This window comes from Nicotiana tabacum, chromosome 11, assembly GCF_000715075.1.
Source record: "Nicotiana tabacum cultivar K326 chromosome 11, ASM71507v2, whole genome shotgun sequence".
Taxonomy (NCBI): domain Eukaryota; kingdom Viridiplantae; phylum Streptophyta; class Magnoliopsida; order Solanales; family Solanaceae; genus Nicotiana; species Nicotiana tabacum.
In genome coordinates, this window is record NC_134090.1 from 79,130,914 (window position 1) to 79,151,609 (window position 20,696).

General features: G+C 43.0%; 1 pseudogene; it reads left to right on the forward strand.

The window, feature by feature from the left end:
• The window catches only part of LOC107782913 (MLO-like protein 2), a 76,098-nt pseudogene that overhangs the window by 53,998 nt on the left and 1,404 nt on the right, over nt 1–20,696 (forward strand).

Here is a 20,696-nt window from a genome sequence, read left to right on the forward strand (position 1 = left end):
TTCATTTTAGGAATTTTCTTCAAAAACCCACATTTTCCTCAACCCAAATCACAAATTAAATGATAGAAATGAAGACAAATTTATGGAATATAATCAATTCTAGGAGAAGAATACTTACCCAATCGTTTTGCTTGAAAAACCCACAAAGAATCGCCCAAAACCGAGCTCTAGAACTTCCAAAAATATTAAAAATGGCTAACCCTCGGAATAGAGTACTATTTATTCTGCCTAGGGATTTATTCATCGTGATCGTGGAGATTGGGTCACGATCGCGGAGAAGAGAATCAAGATGTCCAGAAATACCCTTCGCGATCGCGAAATAAAGGACACGAACGCGATGAACAATGGCAGGAGCTTACGTGAACGCCGGGGCAATGGATACGAATGCAAAGAAGAGGAAAGCAGACCTTCGCGATCGCGGGAATTTCTATGCAAACGTGATGAAGGAAAAAGAGGCAACCAGCAACAACACATCGCAAATGCGAGAGGCCGTTCGCGATTGGGAAAGAGGAATACCAGAAGCAGAAACAACAGTTCAAAACAAGGGGAAGATGACCCGCAGCCCACCCGGGACACACCCGAGGCCCCCGAGATCCCGTCTAAACACACAAACAAGTCATATAACCTAACACGGACTCGCTCGAGGTTCCAAATCACATCAAACAATGTCGAAACGACGAATCGCACCATGAATCGAACTAATCTTCCAACTTCAAAAACTTGAGCCAAAACTGATCAAATCAACCCGGAATGACGCCAAATTTTGCAGACAAATCCAAAATGACACAACGGAGCTGTTCCAACTCTCAAAATTGCATTCCAACCCCAATATCCCAAAAGTCAACTATGGGTCAAACTTCTCCATTTTCCAACTTTCGCCGAATTGCCTCAACTTACCCTACGGACCTCCAAATCTGAATCTGGATGCGCGCCTAAGTCCAAAATCACCATACGAAGCTATTGGAATCATCAAAAATTCATTCCGGGGCCGTTTACTCAAAAGTCCAACTCCGGTCAAATTCTCACCGTTCAAACTTCCAAAGCTGGATTCCTTCTTCCAATTTAACTCTAAACCATCCGTTAACTGAATTCCACTTTGCACGCAAGTCGATACTCATATTATGAAGTTGTTCCAGACCTTACGCCGCCGAATAGAGCTTAGTTTCCCAAAATGACCGGTCGGGTCGTTACATCCTCCCCCTCTTAAAACCAACGTTCGTCCTCGAATGTGCTAAGATTTGCCTCGAAGTCCTCAAGTCACTGAATGCACACTTCCAACATACACTCGCGGGTGATCCTACGTCACCCCAATCCATATAAGTCTGACGACACTGTCTCTATTGAAATTTAGCCTTTCAAGCAATACCAATAAGCCTTAGAACCAGAATTCTCACCTCCCATCCATTTCCAAAAGACCCGGTTCTAAATCCATACCTGGCATCATTCTCAGCCTGCTACTTCAATTCATGCCAACACCCATAGGGTATAACCACACAACATAACACATCACACATAGGCCCACAATAACATTTATGATAACAATACTTGCCCGAAATCAAACCCCGCACCGGCCATAAGCCTCATATTCAATAGGAACTTGTTTCAAACCTCCACCATACTGGCGATGATACAATAACCACGAAAGTCACATAACTAAACACCCGAATCACCAAACCTCAGCTAATACCAACGGGCACGCGCCCCACAAGCTAAAACTCAATAAGCACAGAACAAAAATGAATGAATTTGGAAAGGGAAACACATAAGGGAACTATCAAACAAGTCGAACAAGCACAAATTTTCTATCAACACTAATCTACAAAACAATCTAACAAGAAAGAATTAAAGCATATAAAAGAATCACAAGGATCTTATATTGATATAACTCCCACCGCGGTACACAGTCCGGTCTTCACACATCAAAACACGTGAAATCACGAGGGTCCCGCCCTCCACTCTAAATCACAAGTAGGGTACACATCAAGCCATTTAGAAGCTCTCACTAGATCAATTCCGTCAACAAAATTACAACACGTACTGGCTCCCACACCGGTGGAATATAAAAATCATGGCTCGTAACCAAGAATACTTAGAAATCACATCAAACCTACCGAAATGGACAACATGAATTTACTACTAGTCTGATAACTCTCGATAATGACTAGAAACAGACAATAGACACGGCTATCACTCATAGAACCTCCCATCAGGGTAATCACATAAACAGAGTGCAAATCATGAAACACAACCATAAGTGGAGCAACAAATAGGGGAACTCGCCCCGATAAGCAAAACTGTAATGAACTACAGATGGTGCTCTTTTACAACAAACCGAAAGCATACCTGAATGACATCACCTGGCATAGCGGCCTTAAACCTACTATATGAAACATATCAGCGGGTTGGGCCTCCCCCTCTTAGTCATCCTCTACTCACATGAATACCTTGTTGTGGCACATCTACCCCAAATCTGGGGAAATCCCTCACCATGTGGCTAGTATCTCCATACTCAAGCAACCCCTCTACTAACGTGGCTGTGGAAACTATGCGGTACGTGTACTTTGAGACCCATGAACACCTGGAGCTCAAACTGACCTAGATGACCCACGAAACCTCTATCATGTCGCACCTTGTCTCCCAAAATAAGAACCAGCAGATTTCTCCGGTTTATGAGGCCTCCTCACCTCCCTGAACCCTCTCTACTAATCTCATCTGTCCTTTCACTCCCGGTCCCACATGCTCTATAGCCGGCAAGCAATCCCTACCACCTGCTGAAATGAAACATCTGACTCCAACTTTCGAGCCATACTGAACCGAATATCATGCCTAAGCCCCTCAATGAATCTACGGACTTGCTCTCTAACTACAGCGACCAAGGCGGGTGCATGTTTGGCCAAATCATTGAATCTAGCAGCATACTCTAATACTAACATAGTGCCCTGACGCAACTGCTCAAACTCTGCGCGCCATGCATCCCGAAGCGACTAAGGTACAAACTTCCTCAAAACATCTCTGAAAACTGAACCCATGTAAGTGAAACTGTATCGGCCGGATACTCAACTCATATACCTGCCACCTCTGATAAGCCGTTTCCCTGAAGCTGGAATGTAGTAATAGCAACCCCACTCGTCTCAACAGTACCCATAGTACGGAGAGTGCGATGGCACTCCTCAATAAACCTCGTACGCTCTCTAAAGCCCAAACACCGAATGTAAGAGGGTCACATTTTTCTTGAACCTTGCAAGTCTAAGCTGCCCTTCCTCGGATACTGCTGCCCTACCACAGGCTAAACTAGAACGGCAAAATATGTCGCCACGACACTTGCGACCTGACTAGCGTGAATTCGCTGCTCTAGGGTGCTCTAGTTGTGGCAAGTAATCCTCGTCGGTCTTTGCCTCTGCCTCTGGCGACACCTGCTCCGGCAGCAGCGTCATCGATAACCATATCTCGTGTCCTCACTATCGGTGAGAGAGTGGAAGGATAAAAGTTCAAACTCCAAGATCACTAAGCTCGCACGATAGGAATGAAAGAAGTGAGATTGTCCTAATAGTCCCGTAGCCTCTCGAAGATAAGTACAGACGTCTCCGTACCGATCCGCAAGACTCTACTAAACTCGCTTATGACTCGTAGCACCTATGAACCTAGAGCTCTGATACCAACCTGTCACGACCCAATTTTTCTCTCCGTTGGGTTTTGTGATAGCACCTAGTCTTAAGGACTAGGTAAGCCTACTAAAATGCAGAATAACAACAATAACTCATAACAGCTAAAATGCTTTTGAGATGAATCCTTTATACAATGAACAACTTCCCAAAACCCGGCAGTACAAGTCATAAGATCTATAGAGGTTCACTACAACTTCTAAACAAAAACATATGGAAATAAGTACAACAATGTGCATATAAAATAGGAAGGTGACTCCGAAGCTTGCGAATGCAACAGCAGGACTACCTTGAGTTTCCTCGGCAAGAATCCACACCACTACTAACGAACAATACCTGGATCTACATAATAAATGTGCAGAAGTGTAGTATGAGCACACCACAGCGGTGCCCAATAAGTATCAAGACTAACCTCGGTGAAGTAGTGACGAGGAACAGTCTAGACACCTATTGGTCTAATAAGCAGAACAAGTATAAGTATAGAAAACAACTGAACATGATATCTGTATAAAGACTAAGCGATTTCTAACAATACAGAAAAATGCAATAAGGAAAGGAAATAACAAGTATAGTGGAAAAACCCATAATAAAGCTCATAAAAGTGAACAAAGAAAAATAAAACCCAAATCGAAATCACAAGGTACAGTAAGGGCAAATCATCACGCAGCAACTACGACAGCCCTCACTTTGAGTCTTAACCATCAAGTATCAGTCAAATAATCAAACTCTTTTCAAGTGGTAAAAAAAATTGGTTTGAATTATACTTCTCAAATAAGAGTCTTTTTCAGAAGGGTTTCTTTCCAAATAATGCTTCAAGTATAATCTTTACTATAAAGAAAATCCTCCGAATATAAGTCACCCTATGACACCTCATCTCATAATCATACAATGTGGATCCCAATACCTGAACCCTAACACTTGGCATCTTGTGCCCTCATCACCCCTCATAATTATACTGACAACTCACATGCCCAAAGAGTCATTCTCACATGGAACGAATATGAACAAGGGTGCGTCTACACTCAAAAATCTCAACGAGCATCCTACTCGATAAAGGTGATTAACCACGTGTATGCTTGTGCAAGTTTCCTAACATAATTCGCACCAACTAGTAAGTATAAGGAATGGAACGTAACTATGAATGTTTGCACATGGATAGAATAAATGAAAACATCAGCTCAGAACATAATGATTTTAACAGGGGATCTCCCAGGATATCATCCCGTAGTCCCAAACGTAAATATGTGTGCTAGGGATCTCTTGGTATCCCGAGGATCTCTTGGTATCCTTAATATATGCACTAGGGATCTCCTGGTATCCCGAGGATCTCTTGGTATCCTTAATATATGTACTAGGGATCTCTTGGTATCCCGAGGAATTCTTGGTATCCTCAATATATGTACTAGGGATCTCTTGGTATCCCGAGGATCTCTTGGTATCCTCAATATATGTACTAGGGATCTCTTAGTATCCCGAGGATCTCTTGGTATCCTCAATGTATGTGTTGGGGATCTCTATGTATCCCGCACTACAGCCCAATCAATATAAATGTACATGTGCACGACATCACCCTTCGTACCTTATCACGCTTCCTCAACCAAATAGTAGAAACAACAACATCCGGGCAAGGGAGTCAATAATAAAAAATAATAACATCCCGGCAAGGGAATCAACAATAGAAAGTAAGGGTCAAAAAACAAGAAACACGATAACCTTAACACAATAACAAGACATAATAAGCACGAGATAGCAACACCGGTAACCACAACAATTGGACATGTAATATATTTGCACGAAGTCACATAGGAACTTACAATCAAGGAGTATCAAAATAATAAGGAAGGCAATTACTTCAATTAAGGCAATTAAGGGTCAACGTAACATGTAGAATTAGAGGAAAGCTGATAACATCATATGGCATATAGAGGCAATTTAAGTAGTTAGGAAAAACCAATTATAACGAACTACTTTCCACATAATGAACATAAGGACCTAAGAATCCTATAGCAAAATTTCCCGCAAATAAGTCTGAGCACACGCTCGTCACCTCGCATGCACGGACTACAATTAGCATAGAAGAGTCAAATCATATGGGGAAATCCCCCACACAAGGTTAGGCAAGATACTTACCTCAAAGGCGACAAACCGATACACTAAAATGCACCTATCGGGTGAAAAGACCTCCGGACGGCTCAAATCTAACCAAATTAACTTCAAAGCTCAAATAAAATACATAAGAAACTATTCCGGATCATAAAGTTTCAATCTTTACAAAAATATAAAAATCGACCCAAAAGTCGACCCCCGGGCCCGCACCTCAGAACTCGTCAAATTTTACAAAATCTGATCACTCATTCCAAAATGAGTTCAACCATACAAAATTTATCCAATTCCGACACCATTTGGTCCCTCAAATCATGATCTTTCATTTTAGAAATTTTCTTTAAAAACCCACATTTTCCTCAACCCAAATCACAAATTAAATGATAAAAATGAAGACAAATTCATCGAATATAATCTATTCTAGGAGAAGAACACTTACCCAATCATTTTGCTAGAAAAACCCATAAAGAATCGCCCATAATCGAGCTCTAGAACTTCCAAAAATATTAAAAATGGCTAACCCTCGGAATAGAGTACTATTTATTCTGCCCAGGGATTTATGCATCGCGATCGTGGAGATTGGGTCACGATCGTGGAGAAGAGAATCAAGCTGTCTAGAAATACCCTTCGTAAAATAAAGGACGCGGACGCGATGAACAATGGCAGGAGCTTACGCGAACGCGGGGAAATGAATACGAACGCGAAGAAGAGGAAAGCAGACCTTCGCGATCGCAGGAATTTCTATGCGAAAACGATGAAGGAAAAAGATGCAACCAGTAACAACACATCACGAACGCGAGAGGCCGTTCGCGATCGCGAAAGAGGAATACCAGAAGAAGAAACAGCAGTTCAAAACAAGGGAAAAATGACCTGTAGCCCACCCGGGACACACCCGAGGCCCCCGAGATCCCGTCTAAACACACAAACAAGTCATATAACCTAACATGGACTCGCTCGAGGTCTCAAATCATATCAAACAACACCAAAACGACGAATCGCACCATGAATCGAACTATGAACTTCCAAATCTTCCAACTTCGAAAACTTGAGCCGAAACCGATCAAATCAACCCAGAATGACGCTAAACTTTGCAGACAAATATAAAATGAATTAACAGAGTTGTTCCAACTCTCGGACATAAATTCCGACCCCAATATATCAAAAGTCAACTGTGGGTCAAACTTCTCCATTTTCCAACTTTTACCGAATTGCCTCAACTTACCCTATGGACCTCCAAATCTGAATCCGGACACGCGCCTGAGTCCAAAATCACCATACGAAGCTGTTGGAATCATCAAAAATTCATTCCGGGGCCATTTACTCAAAAATCCAACTCTGGTTAAATTCTTACCGTTCAAACTTCCAAAGCTGGATTCCTTCTTCCAATTTGACTCTAAACCATACGTTAATTGAATTCCACCATGCACGCAAGTCGATACTCATATTATGAAGTTGTTTCATACCTTACACCGCCGAACAGAGCTTAATTTCGCAAAACGACTAGTTGGGTCGTTACAGTTTCGATCACAAGGTTTGTCCAATTATTCTCCATAGCTAATTGAATTCCATGTTTTAGTGCTTGAAGTTAAATGGCAATTGGGGTAGGGCCCATAATGTCCTTACTAAAACCAAGAATCCATTGTCTTTGGTCATCTCTGAAGATTCCTCCAATACCACCTATTGAGTATTTGTTGCGAAAGAAGCCGTTTATATTAAGCTTAATAAGGTTAGTAGGTGGGGGTTACCAGCGCGTAGTTGAGCGATCACTACTAGGAGGGCTGATTACACAGTGCTTATATTCTAGGGCCCGTGCATAGACAAGGTGACTGGATAGGATGTTGTTTTTTCGATTGAAGATATTGTTATTCCTAATATTCCATAAAAGCCACAGAGCAAAGGGAAGGAATTCTTCCCAGGTTAAGGAGAGGTTTGGGATTTGGTGGGAAGTCTGTCTTAAAGCATTGAGCCAGTGAGTGTTAAGAATTAGGGTGTTAGTGTTAAGACCAACAATATTCCAGAAAAGAGTTGCGTAGGGGCAATGGAGAAATATATGGGTGGTAGTCTCTTCTACTTGAAGACAAAGGGTATAAATATGGTCGATTTGTAAATCAATATGATTAAGGCATGATTTTGTGGGGAGTCTGTTGTGCATGAATTGTCAAAGGAAGTGTTTAATTTTATTTAAGGTATTGAGTTTCCAAATCCATTCAAAGGAAGGAGTAGATGTTTGAGGGCATTCCTGGTGGAGAAGTGATATAGTTGTTTTTGTCAAAAAATTACCATTAGAGGTCAAAAACAAATAAGGATAGTCAGTGGGGTTGTTATTAAGAGAGAGATTTATAGAAAGTATAAGATTGGTGATTTCCTGGGGTAAAGCAAAGGAAAGGTTGGATAGATCCCAGCTATTATTAGTATAAATCTCACTGATTTTTTTGTGAGTGTCATGCGGAGTTAAAGGCCCATAAATCATGCTACGAAGTGATTGATTGTTAGGAAGCCAAATGAAATCTCATAAATCTACACATGTGCCATTGCCAATATTCCAAGAAATACCTTTTGAGCATATTTTCCAACCATAAAAAATGTTGTGCTAGGTAAAGGAACAATTTTTTGCATTGGTGCGTGCACTATATTTGCTTATCAGGATGGTACCCCAAAGTTTAGAGGGTTGTGTGAATAGTCTCCATGCAAGGCTGGCTAGGAGAGAAAGGTTTTTATGGGAGGACTTATGAATTCCTAGACCTCCTTTCTCTTTTGGTAAGGTGACTGTGTCCCATTTGACATAATAAATCTTTCTAGATTAAGTGGTGGAACCCCAAAGAAAATCTCGTTGGATTTTATCTAGATGTTTCTGAATAGTAGGGGGTAGGAGGAAATAAGACATTGAATGGTTTGGAAGAGCATTAGGAGTTGTTTTGATTAGGGATGATCTTTTTTTGGTTCAATCGCCCTACTCTTTTACTCTTCTTGATTCACTTTGTTCCCTTTCAGGTAATTATGAATTAATAATACTTGAGTAATTTCACAATCTATTGCTGAGAATAGTTATAAAAATATGTGGCATGGTACACATTTGTTTATATATAAGATGAAAATTGTTCCGACAAAATTACTATTGAGAATTTGATAATTCGAATATATTTGTCGCATTTTTTTGGTTTTGCAGGATGCATATCAACTTGCTTTCTTTGCTTGGAGCTGGGTAAGTGTATTTATATATGTTTCAATTTCTTTTGCTTTCCTTCCTTTAAGACCGTAGCATGAGGTGCGGTCGAGGATGGAACTGGGACAACTAATGGTAACGAACACAACAATGATTTAATCTGTTAACGTGCTATTTGTATACCATGCCCCTTTATAATTTCGAATTTAAAAAAATCACCTTTTTAGATCTCTTACGTGTAAAAATAAATCTCTGATGTGTAAAAAAAAAGATAGGGTCAAATAAACTAAAAACAACTTTGTAAACAACCAAAAACCAATTGAAACAGAGTCAACCACATTAAATAGGAGCTTCCTTAATTTTTTTGATGATTTTCAATTCAGTGTACCCACATATTTGACAAAAGATAAATAGATACATTCTAGACAAATTTAGTGATCGTTTGGACATAAAAATTGTAAAACTCTAAAATAGGGTCAAATTTTTTTTCAAGTGAAAATGGTATTTGAAATTTAGAGTTGTATTTGGATATGATATAATTTTCGATTGTTTTTTAAGTTTTGTAAGTGATTTGAGTGCAAATTTTGAAAAATAGTTTTTTGGAGTTTTTCAAATTTTCGAAAATTTTCAAAATGCTTCTTCAAGTAAAAAATAAAAATTTTATGAACAAATGTTGATTTCGAAAAAAATAATTTTTTTTTTGAAAAAAATAGAACAAATTTCTTATGTCCAAACGGGCTCTTAAAGTTTCGTGTGCCGACTCATTACTCATGCGGCATGAATCACCCACACCCCACAAAAAAAAACAAAGAAAAAAAAGGAAACAACAATTTCTTTCTTGTTTTATTGTTTCTTGGATATTAAAACTGACACATGTATTTGCAGTGGAAATTTATTTTACCATCTTGCTTCCACAAGAATGCAACAGACATAGCCATATCACTCTCCGTAGGGTGAGCTTCTTACTAGTAATATTTCACTTCCCATAAGAGTACTAGTTGGAGCAAAAATCATTATATAATTCTAATGGTATAACTGTTTGACTCAAAAGATATTAAAATCTTTTTGAACAAATCAATCAAAAATGAAGGGGTAAATCTTAGCTGAGAATAATAATATCTAGAAAGAGTGATAGATCAAGAGAAGATGGATCACGAGATTTCTTTTTATTCATAAATAGTAATGTAGCTAGAATTTGGAATCCCCTCTGCAAGGTTATTACTATATATAAAAAGAGCGAGACTCTTTTAAGCAGTAAAAGATAAATTACAAGGAATTATTCGAAGGAATATTCCCAATGTCCCCTAATGGGCATGCATTATTACAAGGGTTGTCCATTCTCTGGTTTGTCTCAGGGTCGCCTCCCTCAGGACGTCAATTCAAGGAGGCTCCGTCAATCGTCATACTCGTCGTCGGTCGTGGTTAGTCAAATTTGGACGCATACAGTTAGTCCCTCCACTTGTCGGGGTCGCAACTAGGTGCGTCCTCGATGAGCGGACATCATGCGTTCCTATGGAGAAATTTTGAGCCGTTGAGACATTACGAAGTATCCAATGGGGGATGTTCAGCGTTCTTAGCAAGACACCGGGTAATATACTTTTCCGGAAAATGATGTCACCTTCACGTGCGTCATCATCACGCATGTTTTCGAGGCAGGAGTTGATGGCTTGATGCTTCAATTTTAGCGCTACTTTGTAACTCTCTGCTTCGATTCTGGCGCCACCCAACCCTATAAATAGGTGAAGGGTTTGTTTTTTCAAAAGTTGTTGGCCATTCCACTCTTGATAACCACCTTATCTTTCCGAGCTAACACTGATAATCTTCTGCTTCTTCTTCTTATATTCTTCGTTCACAACTTCATCTTCTTCCTTTGTTTCTACGGTATTAGCACCTCCTTTCTTCTAACAGAAGCATGTCGAGGCAACACCAATCTCGTGAAAGGATTCCTGAAGATGTTCCACCGTCCATGATGACCCCTTCGGGCGGTGAAGACGCGGCAGTAGAAGAGGGTGACAACCTTCCTACGGTGGACGAATTACTGCCAAGACACCCCTTGTCTCGAAGTGACTTCCTCAAAGATCCCCCTTCTACTCCGGACCCCGTACTCTCTAAGACGGAGCAAGTTCACATTGACTCTCTTCGTGTGAAGTATGGCATTCCCGCTCATGTAGATATGGTTCCGGCGGGGAGAGATTCCGTAGATGTCCACAGACCTGGGTACTGTGCTTTTTACGAGTACCCTTTCATGATTGGCTATACTCTTCCTCTCTTCCCCTTAGCGGAAGAGTTCTGTTGGTTCTACCAAGTTTGTCTGGCACAACCTTTGCCGTATACGCTTAAGATACTTCTGCCGCTAATCAAGTATGCGAAATTGGCGGAGTGTAACGTTTCAATTCACCACCTTTTTCACCTCTTCACACCTGACTTCCACAGGGGCACCATGGTGCATTTGAGTCTCCGTGGTACGAAAGGGCTGGTGGTCGGGATAGATGACCAGGCAAGTCGCAAGTTTTGGCACAAGTACTTCTTTGTCAAGACCGAACATGTTGTTTCTGACTCCGCCAGGTTCCCGGAGCGATGGAATGAGACTCCTAAGTGTCGCCACTCGTTTTACTCTTCATCTGTATTCATTATAAAGTTTGTTTGCTTCCCGTTTGCAGCTTTGGGACGTCCATCTTGCCCTATTGTGGATATTAGGGATTGGGTAGCCCGTCTGTTGCCTCATGCAGCGAAAACCCGAGATTGGCCTTCCTTCGTGAAGCATTATGGCCCTAAAGTCCCCTCTGGTAAATGTTTTCCTTACCACTCCGTTGGCCGTATGACTTTGTTTATTAATACGACCATTCGTGATGAAAGGTCGAGGAGCTTCCAGGTGGAGGGCGTTAGTCCTTGCGTTTCGACAGGCCATTGCTACCGCGGACATGCAGCTTATTTTGAATGAATTTGTTCGAGAGGGTCATCCTCAACCTATTCAATTAGAAGGCCCCTCTCGAGTCGTGGTTGTGAGGGAGAAGGCTTCTTCAGTACCGGGTTCACATCCTTTGGATGAATCCTCTAACAGGGACGAGCCGTTATCGAGAAAAAAAAGGAGGATGGAGCTTGGGAAGAGCATGGCCGTGGACGCTGATAGAAGCAGGGCGTCTTAGATGGTGCCCGTGCCTGTATTTATGGCTGACGCCATTTTATCGGGTAGATTTTCCTAAATGGAAGGAGTTTACCTAGGAGTCGACTCAGTACGCTCTACTGAGGGAGGTGCATCGTCCAATGTCGGAGGCCGTCGTGTTAAGTGTTATGACTCAGGTTCAGATGTCCACCCAGAGGATGTCAACGAGTTCGTAGATCGCCATACTTACGTAGAGGTCAGAACGGAAGGTCTAATCGTCACATAGTCATCCCGGGGGACTATAACTTGCTGCTGAACTGCGAGCAAGTGGCATCTGCTTTAGCTCCTCTATGTGCTGCCCCTGAAAATGAGGTGCTTAGAGCGATGAGCGACATGGAGTTGTCTCAGAAGGTCGCTGGTATGGCCTTGCGGGTAGGTGCCTTTCCTTCCCTTTTTGTCGTTGGGTTTGTGTGGTGATCGTCGATCTGCATTTTGTTTCTAACTTCTCCCTTTTCTTTTCTTTTTTTGTGCTAGACCCTCGTCATGGAGATTGAGCGAGAGTGTAGGGAGATCAAAAGGACGACCCTTTATGAGAAGATGTCTTCCAAATATCAATAGTATCGTGCTAAGCATCACGCGATGACCAGCATTTATAACCAGGACCCTGAGTTTCAGTTCTTTCGCGAAGGGCTCAAATAGCGGGAGGACCAACTAGATCGTAAGATCTAAGAGTTGAGGGAGCGGCATGAGGAGCTCATGAAGATTGTCACCCATAACAGAGAACTCGAGGCTTCCCTTAAGGTTAAGGATGACGAGCTTGAGTTGAGCAGGGGTGATGGCCGAAAATGCCGACTTTCAGGAAAAGGTGGCCAGTTTGACTGTTGAGTTGAGTGCGAGGGCAATGGAGGTAGAAGAGCTTAAGGGCGAGCTGAGCATCGGTACTGATAAGTTGGCGGGAGCTATTTCTGGAACTGCATCTTTAGAGAATACCCTCCGTGTTTGTAGGTCGGAGCTGACTGAAGAGATAGAGGCCTCTAATCTCAAGGTGGCGGGTCTCGAAGGGCGTGTCAAAGAACTGGAGGCGGAGCTGTCTATGTTAAATGGACAAGTGGCCTTGCTGAGGGCGGAGGATGCAAGTCAACGTTCTCGTGCCTCAGTCGATCCGGTCGTGCCTCAACCGATCCGGTCGTGGCTCATCATTTATATGAGTTGTGGGTCCATGCTGAGGCCTGGCTTGAAGTGTACAAGGCTTTTTACGCCGAGGGGAGGGCAACTGAGGTGGAACTTCAGGCCATGCACACCGAAGCTCGTGCAGCTCGTGAGGCATGCAGGTACGACCCCCTTACACCTGACGGGGATGACATTAATTCTGATGATGTGAACTGTCTTGCTTCGCACTCGTGGTACGAAGATGCTTAACCCACCGGGGATGATGTGTAGTCTTTGTTTGTAATTGCTTTTATTTTGGGGTTTTTGTAGGGGGCATACTTGAGCTCGTTTGTAAAGATGAGTGTAAATAACATTTTGATGCAATGTAAAATATATTTTGTCGATTCATTCTTCATTTCAATTCTTACGATATCCGGGATACCTGTCGAGCTGTTAAGTCGATTTAGATTTTGGGCAAAAATTCCTTTTTTTCGTCGATAGCCTTGGTCATTGGGATGTTTCTTCGGACTGCCATTAAAGTAGTATCCCATCATAGTCTGAACGAGGTCGAACCCATATTTTTGTCGATGGCCTTGGCCATTGTGATATTGCTTCTAACTATCGTCAAAGTAGGACCCGTCGTAGTTCAAACGAGGTCGAACTCATGTTTTTGTCGATGGCCTTGGCCATTGGGATGTTTCTTTGAACTGTCATCGAAGTAGGATCCCGTCGTAGTTCAAACAAGGTTGAACTCATGGTTTTTTCGATGGCCTTAGCCATTGGGATGTTGCTTCGAACTGTCATCGAAGTAGGATCCCATCGCAGTTCGAACGAGGTTGAACTCATGTTTTTGTCGATGGCCTTGGCCATTGGGATGTTGCTTTGAACTGTCGTCGAAGTAGGATCCCGTCGTAGTTCGAACGAGGTCAAACTCATGTTTTTGTCGATGGCCTTGGCCATTGGGATATTACTTCGAACTATCGTCAAAGTAGGATCCCGTCATAGTTTGAACGAGGTCGAACCCATATTTTTGTCGATGGCCTTGGCCATTGGGATGTTACTTCGAACTGTCGTCGAAGTAGGATCCCATTGTAGTTCGAACGAGGTCGAACTCATGTTTTTGTCGATGGCCTTGGCCATTGGGATGTTGCTTCGAACTGTTATTGAATTAGGATCCCGTCGTAGTTCGAATGAGGTCGAACCCATGTTTTTGTTGATGGCCTTGGCCATTTCTTGTTGGAGATTTGATCCTATTCCCGTAGGAAGACATGTCGACTTTATTCATGCAATGGAGGTTTGATTATATACTTGTAAGAATCACATGCTGACTCTATACATACAATGGAGATTTGATTATATTCTTGTGATAATCACATGTCGACTCTGTACATACAATGGAGATGATTATCTATATCCAGTCCCTTTATTACTTCGTGCTCCGAAAAACATGTCGACGGGCGGGTAATGAATCAGCACTCCAAACCTCGAAACGTCTCCCTTGCCGCCTCATGAAAAACCTTCCCGGGAAAACCCGATTGGTACAGAATCCGGGTGAGGGAAAAAGAATACGACTTGGGTGACACATTCTTTTAGAGGTGGAAGTATTTGATATGGGCGACATTCCAGCTGTTTTGGAGTAGTTTTCCCTCCATTGTTTCTAACTAGAATGCTCCTTTATTTGCTGCAGCTGTGGTTTTGTATGGTCTATCCCAGTTTGTTCCCAGTTTTCCCTCATTAGGGCCTTTTGCAGCTTGTGTTTTAGCCTTGAGGACATAATCTCCGACTTTGAGCGATCGCACCTTGGACCTCTTGTTATAGTACCTTTCCACTTGTTGCTTCTGGGCTACCATTCTTATGTGGGCTATGTCTCTCCGTTCTTTGACTTTATCCAGATCTTGTAGCCTACTTTTTTCGTTGCTTGGTCTGCTCTCGTTGGGGTATCTCAAACTGGGCTCTCCGACCTCGATGGGTATAACTGCATTAGTCCCGTAGACCAGTGAATATGACGTCTCACCTATGCTGGTTTTTGGCGTAGTGTGGTATGCCCATAATACTTCCGGTAGTAGTTCAGGCCATAACCCTTTGGCATTTTCAAGTTTCTTTTTCAATATATTTAGTATTACATTGTTGTAGGATTCGGCTTGACCGTTGCCGGCAGGGTGATATGGCGTGGAGATTATTCGCTTGATGTGCCATTTTTTGAAAAACTCGATCTTTTTCTTTCCAACGAACTGGGGTCCATTGTCGCATTTGATTTCTTTGGGGATGCCAAAATGGCATATTATGTTTTTCCATATAAACACGATGATCTCTTGCTCACGTATCTAAGTGTATGCACCTGCTTCCACCCATTTAGAAAAGTAATCAGTTAAAATCAAAAGGAAATGTACCTTACCTCGTCCTACTGGAAGGGGGTCGACTATGTCCATTCCCCACTTTATGAATGGCCATGGTGAAGTGACGGAATGAAGGAGTTCCCCTGCTTGATGTATCACAGGGGCGTACTTCTGACACTGTTCATATCTCTTGACATAGTTCGCGGCTTCTTTTTTCATGGTGGGCCAGTAGTATCCGACGAGGATGAGGCATCGGACGAGGGCGCGATTTCCCATGTAGGCGTCGCAGTGCCCTTCATGTACTTCTTCCAGTAATCGCCTTGTAGAGATCACCGTTTACGAGGCTGTATCTGGATGCCTGTACCCGTTGCTTTTTGGCTTCTTTTTTATCTTGCGGGAGAGTTTCATTTTTCAAATATGCTACGAGGCGATTACGCCAGTCCCAAGATAGGTTTATTTCGCCTCGACGTGGTCTATTGCGGAATGGAGGAGGGTGACCACGTTTTCCCTGTTGATATTTTTGGTGGCCACCGCTAGTTTGGCGAGGTCGTCTGCTTCGATATTCTGTGCCTTGGGTATTTGGTCAAGGCGGCATTCATCGAATTCCGGCAGTAGTTTGTGAATTTCCGACTGGTACTTCTGTAGTCTCTATTCTTTGACTTGGAAAGTACCAGTGACCTGGTTCACCACGAGTTGGGAGTCATAATAGAGGACGAGCCGTTGGGCGCCATATTTAAGGGCTAACTTTAGACCTGCAATCACAGCTTCATACTTGGCCTCGTTGTTTGTCATCTCGGGGCATCGTATGGACTGGCGAATTACTTCGCCGGTAGGGACTTCGAGGATGAGTCCCAGTGCCGATCCCGAGGCGTTATAGGCGTCATCGGTGTAGAGGACCCCAAGGTCGGTATGCGTGGAAGCGCGGAACGCTTCCTGTTCTACTTCAGGCAATATTTCTGCACTAAAATCAGCGACAAAATCGGCAAGCACCTACGACTTAATGGCAGTTCGTGGTTGGTATGTTATGTCGTGCTCGCTTAACTCTATAGCCCATTTTTCCAGTCTACTCGGTAGTTCAGGTTTGTGTAGGATGCCTCTTAGGGGGAAGGTTATAACCACCTTTATGGGGTGACATTGAAAATACGGTCTAAGCTTTCGTGAAGCTACGACTAATGTCAAAGCTAGTTTTTTAAGGTGAGGGTACCTTATTTCGGCATCGATTAAGTTTTTGCTGATATAGTAAATCGAAAATTGCGTACCTTTGTTTTTACTGACCAAGACTGCACTTACCGCTACTTCAGAAACTGCTAGATACACAAGTAGACATTCTCTCGGGTCCTCTTTGATGAGTAGTGGTGGCGAAGATAGATACGCTTTCAGTTTTCTCAGGGCGTCGATGCATTCTTCGTTCCATTGCAGTCTGTGGTCTTTCCTTAGCACATTGAAGAATTTGTGACATCTATGCGAGGATCGTGAAATGAACCTCGACAGGGCGGCTACTCGTCCTGTCAATTTCTGCACCAGTTTTTTGCTGGTTAGTATCTCTGGTATTGCATCGATGGCCCTAATCTGATCCGGATTGACCTCAATACCTCTTTGGGACACTAGGAAACCAAGGAACTTTTTCGAAGTTATGCCGAAGGCACATTTTTCGGGATTCAGTTTCATCCCTTATTTCCTTAATATCTCGAAGGCTTCTTTCAGATGGCCGATGTGATCCTCTTTCTTTGTCGACTTTACTAGCATGTCATCGAAGTAAACCTCCTTGGTCTTACCGAGTTGTTCTTTGAACATCTTGGTGACTAGTCTTTGATATGTGGCCCCTCCGTTCTTGAGTCCGAACGACATTACCTTATAGCAGTATGTCCCTCGGTGAGTGATGAAAGTTGTCTTTTCTTGATCTTCTTCAGCCATTAGAATTTGGTTATAACTAGAGTAGACATCCAAGAAGCTCAGCAGTTCGTGCCCCGCTATTGCATTAATGAGCTGGTCGATGCGGGGTTACGGAAACTAGTCCTTTGGGCATGCTTTGTTCAGATCGGTGAAGTCGACACACATCCGCCATTTCCCGTTCTTCTTTTTGACCATGACCACATTGGCGATCCATTGGGGATATTTTGATTCTCTGATGGAACTGTTGGCTAGTAATTTATCAACCTCTTCGCTGACGGCCTCATTGATTGCGGCATTGAACTTTCTCCTCATTTGTCGTACCGGTGGGTAAAGTGGATCGACATTTAGCCTGTGTGTGGCGATATCCCTTGGGATTCCTGGCATATCTGAGTGGGAAAAAGAAAACAAATCGGCGTTGTTAGTTAAAAACTCACGATACTTACTTGGCTCCGAGAGGTTGTGTCCAATACAAGCTTTTTTTGTGATATCGGTGTTATCTAATTGGACGGGATCGAGATCTTCTACGATTTCCTTGCAAGCTTCTACGATGTCCAGGTCTTTGATGGCGTCTACTTGTACGTCGGGTTTGGTTCCCTACCTGGTTGATTGTTATGCCTCCGCACTTGCCCCTTTTAGTTGTTTGGTGTGTGCAATCTTGGGCAATCTGGTAGCATTCTTGGGCGGTTCGTGGCTTGCCTCGGATGCTGAATATCCCCCATGGGGTGGGAAATTTGATTACTTGATAGAAACTTGATGGGACGGCTCACATGGCGTGTATCCATGGACGTCTTATAATGGCATTGTAGGTTGTTTCCTGGTTCATGACGTGGAATGTCGTTTCCAGGGTGACCCCTCCTGCCAGGACGGGTAGCACGATTTCTCCAGATGTTCGCTCCACTGCATTATTAAAACCCATTAGTGTTATGTAACACGATATTATTTTATCCTCAAGCCTCAACTGTATGAGAACTCGTGGGTGAAAAATACACGCGCCGCTTCATTCATCCACCATTATTATTTTTACATCTGCATATACGATGCATAAAGTTATAACTAAAGCATCATAATGAGGGAAAGACAAACCATTGGTATCTGACTTATCCAAGATGATATTGTCTTCGAGGTCGTCATACCGTTCGTGGGAGACTGTCCGTTTGAGTTTATGTGTGGTGGTGAATTTCACATGGTTAATTACCGTGTTGTTGCTGCCGCCAATGATCATTTGTATGGTACGAGCTGGTGATGGTGGTTTTGGGGGTCCTTGAGGTTGATTGCGCCCTCGAGCAAAGTTGGCCCCTCCTCTGTTGCTCGGCAGTTCTTTCAGGTATCCCTGGTTTAGCATTTTTACTACTTCTTGTCGCAGACCTATGGAGTCCTCGGTCTTGTGTCCTTTTTCCTTGTGGAATTCACACAGGACATTTGACCTCCTTGTGCTCGGATCTGAATTTATCTTTTGCGGCCACTGCACCTTTGTGCCGAACTTTTCCAGTGCGTACACTATTTCTGAAAGGAAACACAAAATTTATGAGCAGATAGAAGTGGAGGCATACCTCTTTCGTTTCGAGGGAGGGGGTGCGGTATGTCGAGGTGTGGCATCTGCATGTCGTGGAGGGGGAGGATTGGATGTTCGGATATAAGGCTGGTGTCTTTCTCGATTGAAACATGGTAGTTGATCCCTTCGCCCGTCATGGCGACAATCTCTCCTTGTCTCGGTCTGGACTAATGTTAATCGCTGAAGCGGGCCATTCAGGTCGTCCTCATCTGCCTTCACTTCAACGCAATAGGCATTGTGGATCTTTTCCCACGTGGTAGGGGGGTACTTCATGAGTCTACTGAGTAGCTTTTTGGTTGCTTTTGACCCGTTTCTGTTTAGCCCATTTTGAAAGGATGCTACTGCCATCCCTTCTGACACGTTTGGTAGGCTCATCCTTACTCTGTTGAATCAGGCTAGGAAATCCCGAAGTCCTTCGCCCGTCGTTTGCGTGACGGCGAAGATATCATTGACCCTAGCCTCTGCCTTTTTCGCTCCCGCATGCGTGGTGACGAACTTATCTGCCATCTCTTCGAACGTTGATATCGATCGTGCTGGTAGTTGGGAATACCATGTCAGCGCTCCCGCTGTTAGAGTTTCACCAAACTTTTTTAGCAGTACATACGCCACACGTTCCTTTAATAAATCGTTACCCTGTACTGCGGTAACATAATAGATTAGGTGATCTTCCGGGTCCATGGTACCATCATATATTTTCAAATATGGTGGTATTTTGAAGATCTTTGGAATAGAATGGGGAGCTGCCCTTTCACTATATGGCTGTTCGACGAATCGGCCCACATCGCATTTTGGTAACAGCTTCGTAGCGCCTGGTATTTTATCGTCCCTTTCCTGGTGTTCCTTCATTTGGTCGTGGAGTGTTTTGTTCTCATTTTCCATCTCTTTCATTTTCTTTAAGATGGTCGTAAGTGCATCGTCACCTGCATCAGTAACAGTACGAGTGTTACCTGTTCGTGTAGCGTTTGGCTCATCAGCAACAACATCGGTTTCTGTGGGTAGCGCGTCTTCGATACCTCTCTGAACGGGTTTCTCGAGCATGTTGCTCAAGGCACTCGTTAACCATTCTTCTAGTAGACTCTTGACAGCCGGTGGCACTTCTCCTACTGCGGATGTTGAAGTCTCCCTCTCGCGCAAGATCGTTAGATCCCCGTGCGGAGGAGGTGAGATCTCTCCCTCAGGTGTAACACTTGGTGTTGCATTTTCATTATCTTCTCCACTGGCCTCGTTGAGCGAATTAAGGAGGTTGTTTGTGACACCCACTATGGCCTTTAGCCTCGCTTCTCCCTTTCCCGCCATTGTTGGCTTTTATGAAGCCGAAGAAAAGTGATTGTTTCTTTCAAGAATCTAGATGAAAACTACGATTTCAGTTATAGAAATCCCCACAGACGGCGCCAAATTGTTTGACTCAAAAGATATTAAAACCTTTTTGAACAAATAAATCAAAGATGAAGGGGTAAATCTTAGCAGAGAATAATAATCTCTAGAAAGAGCGATAGATAGAGAAGATGGATCACGAGATTTCTTTTTATTCATAAATAGTAATGTAGCCAGAATTCGGAATCTCCCTCTGCAAGGTTATTACCCTCTATATATATAAAGAGCGAGAATCTTCTAAGCAGTAAAAGATAAATTACAAGGAATTATTCGAAGGAATATTCCCAATGTCCCCTAATGGGCATGCATTATTACAAGGGTCATCCATTCTCTGGTTTGTCTCAGGGTCATCTCCCTCAGG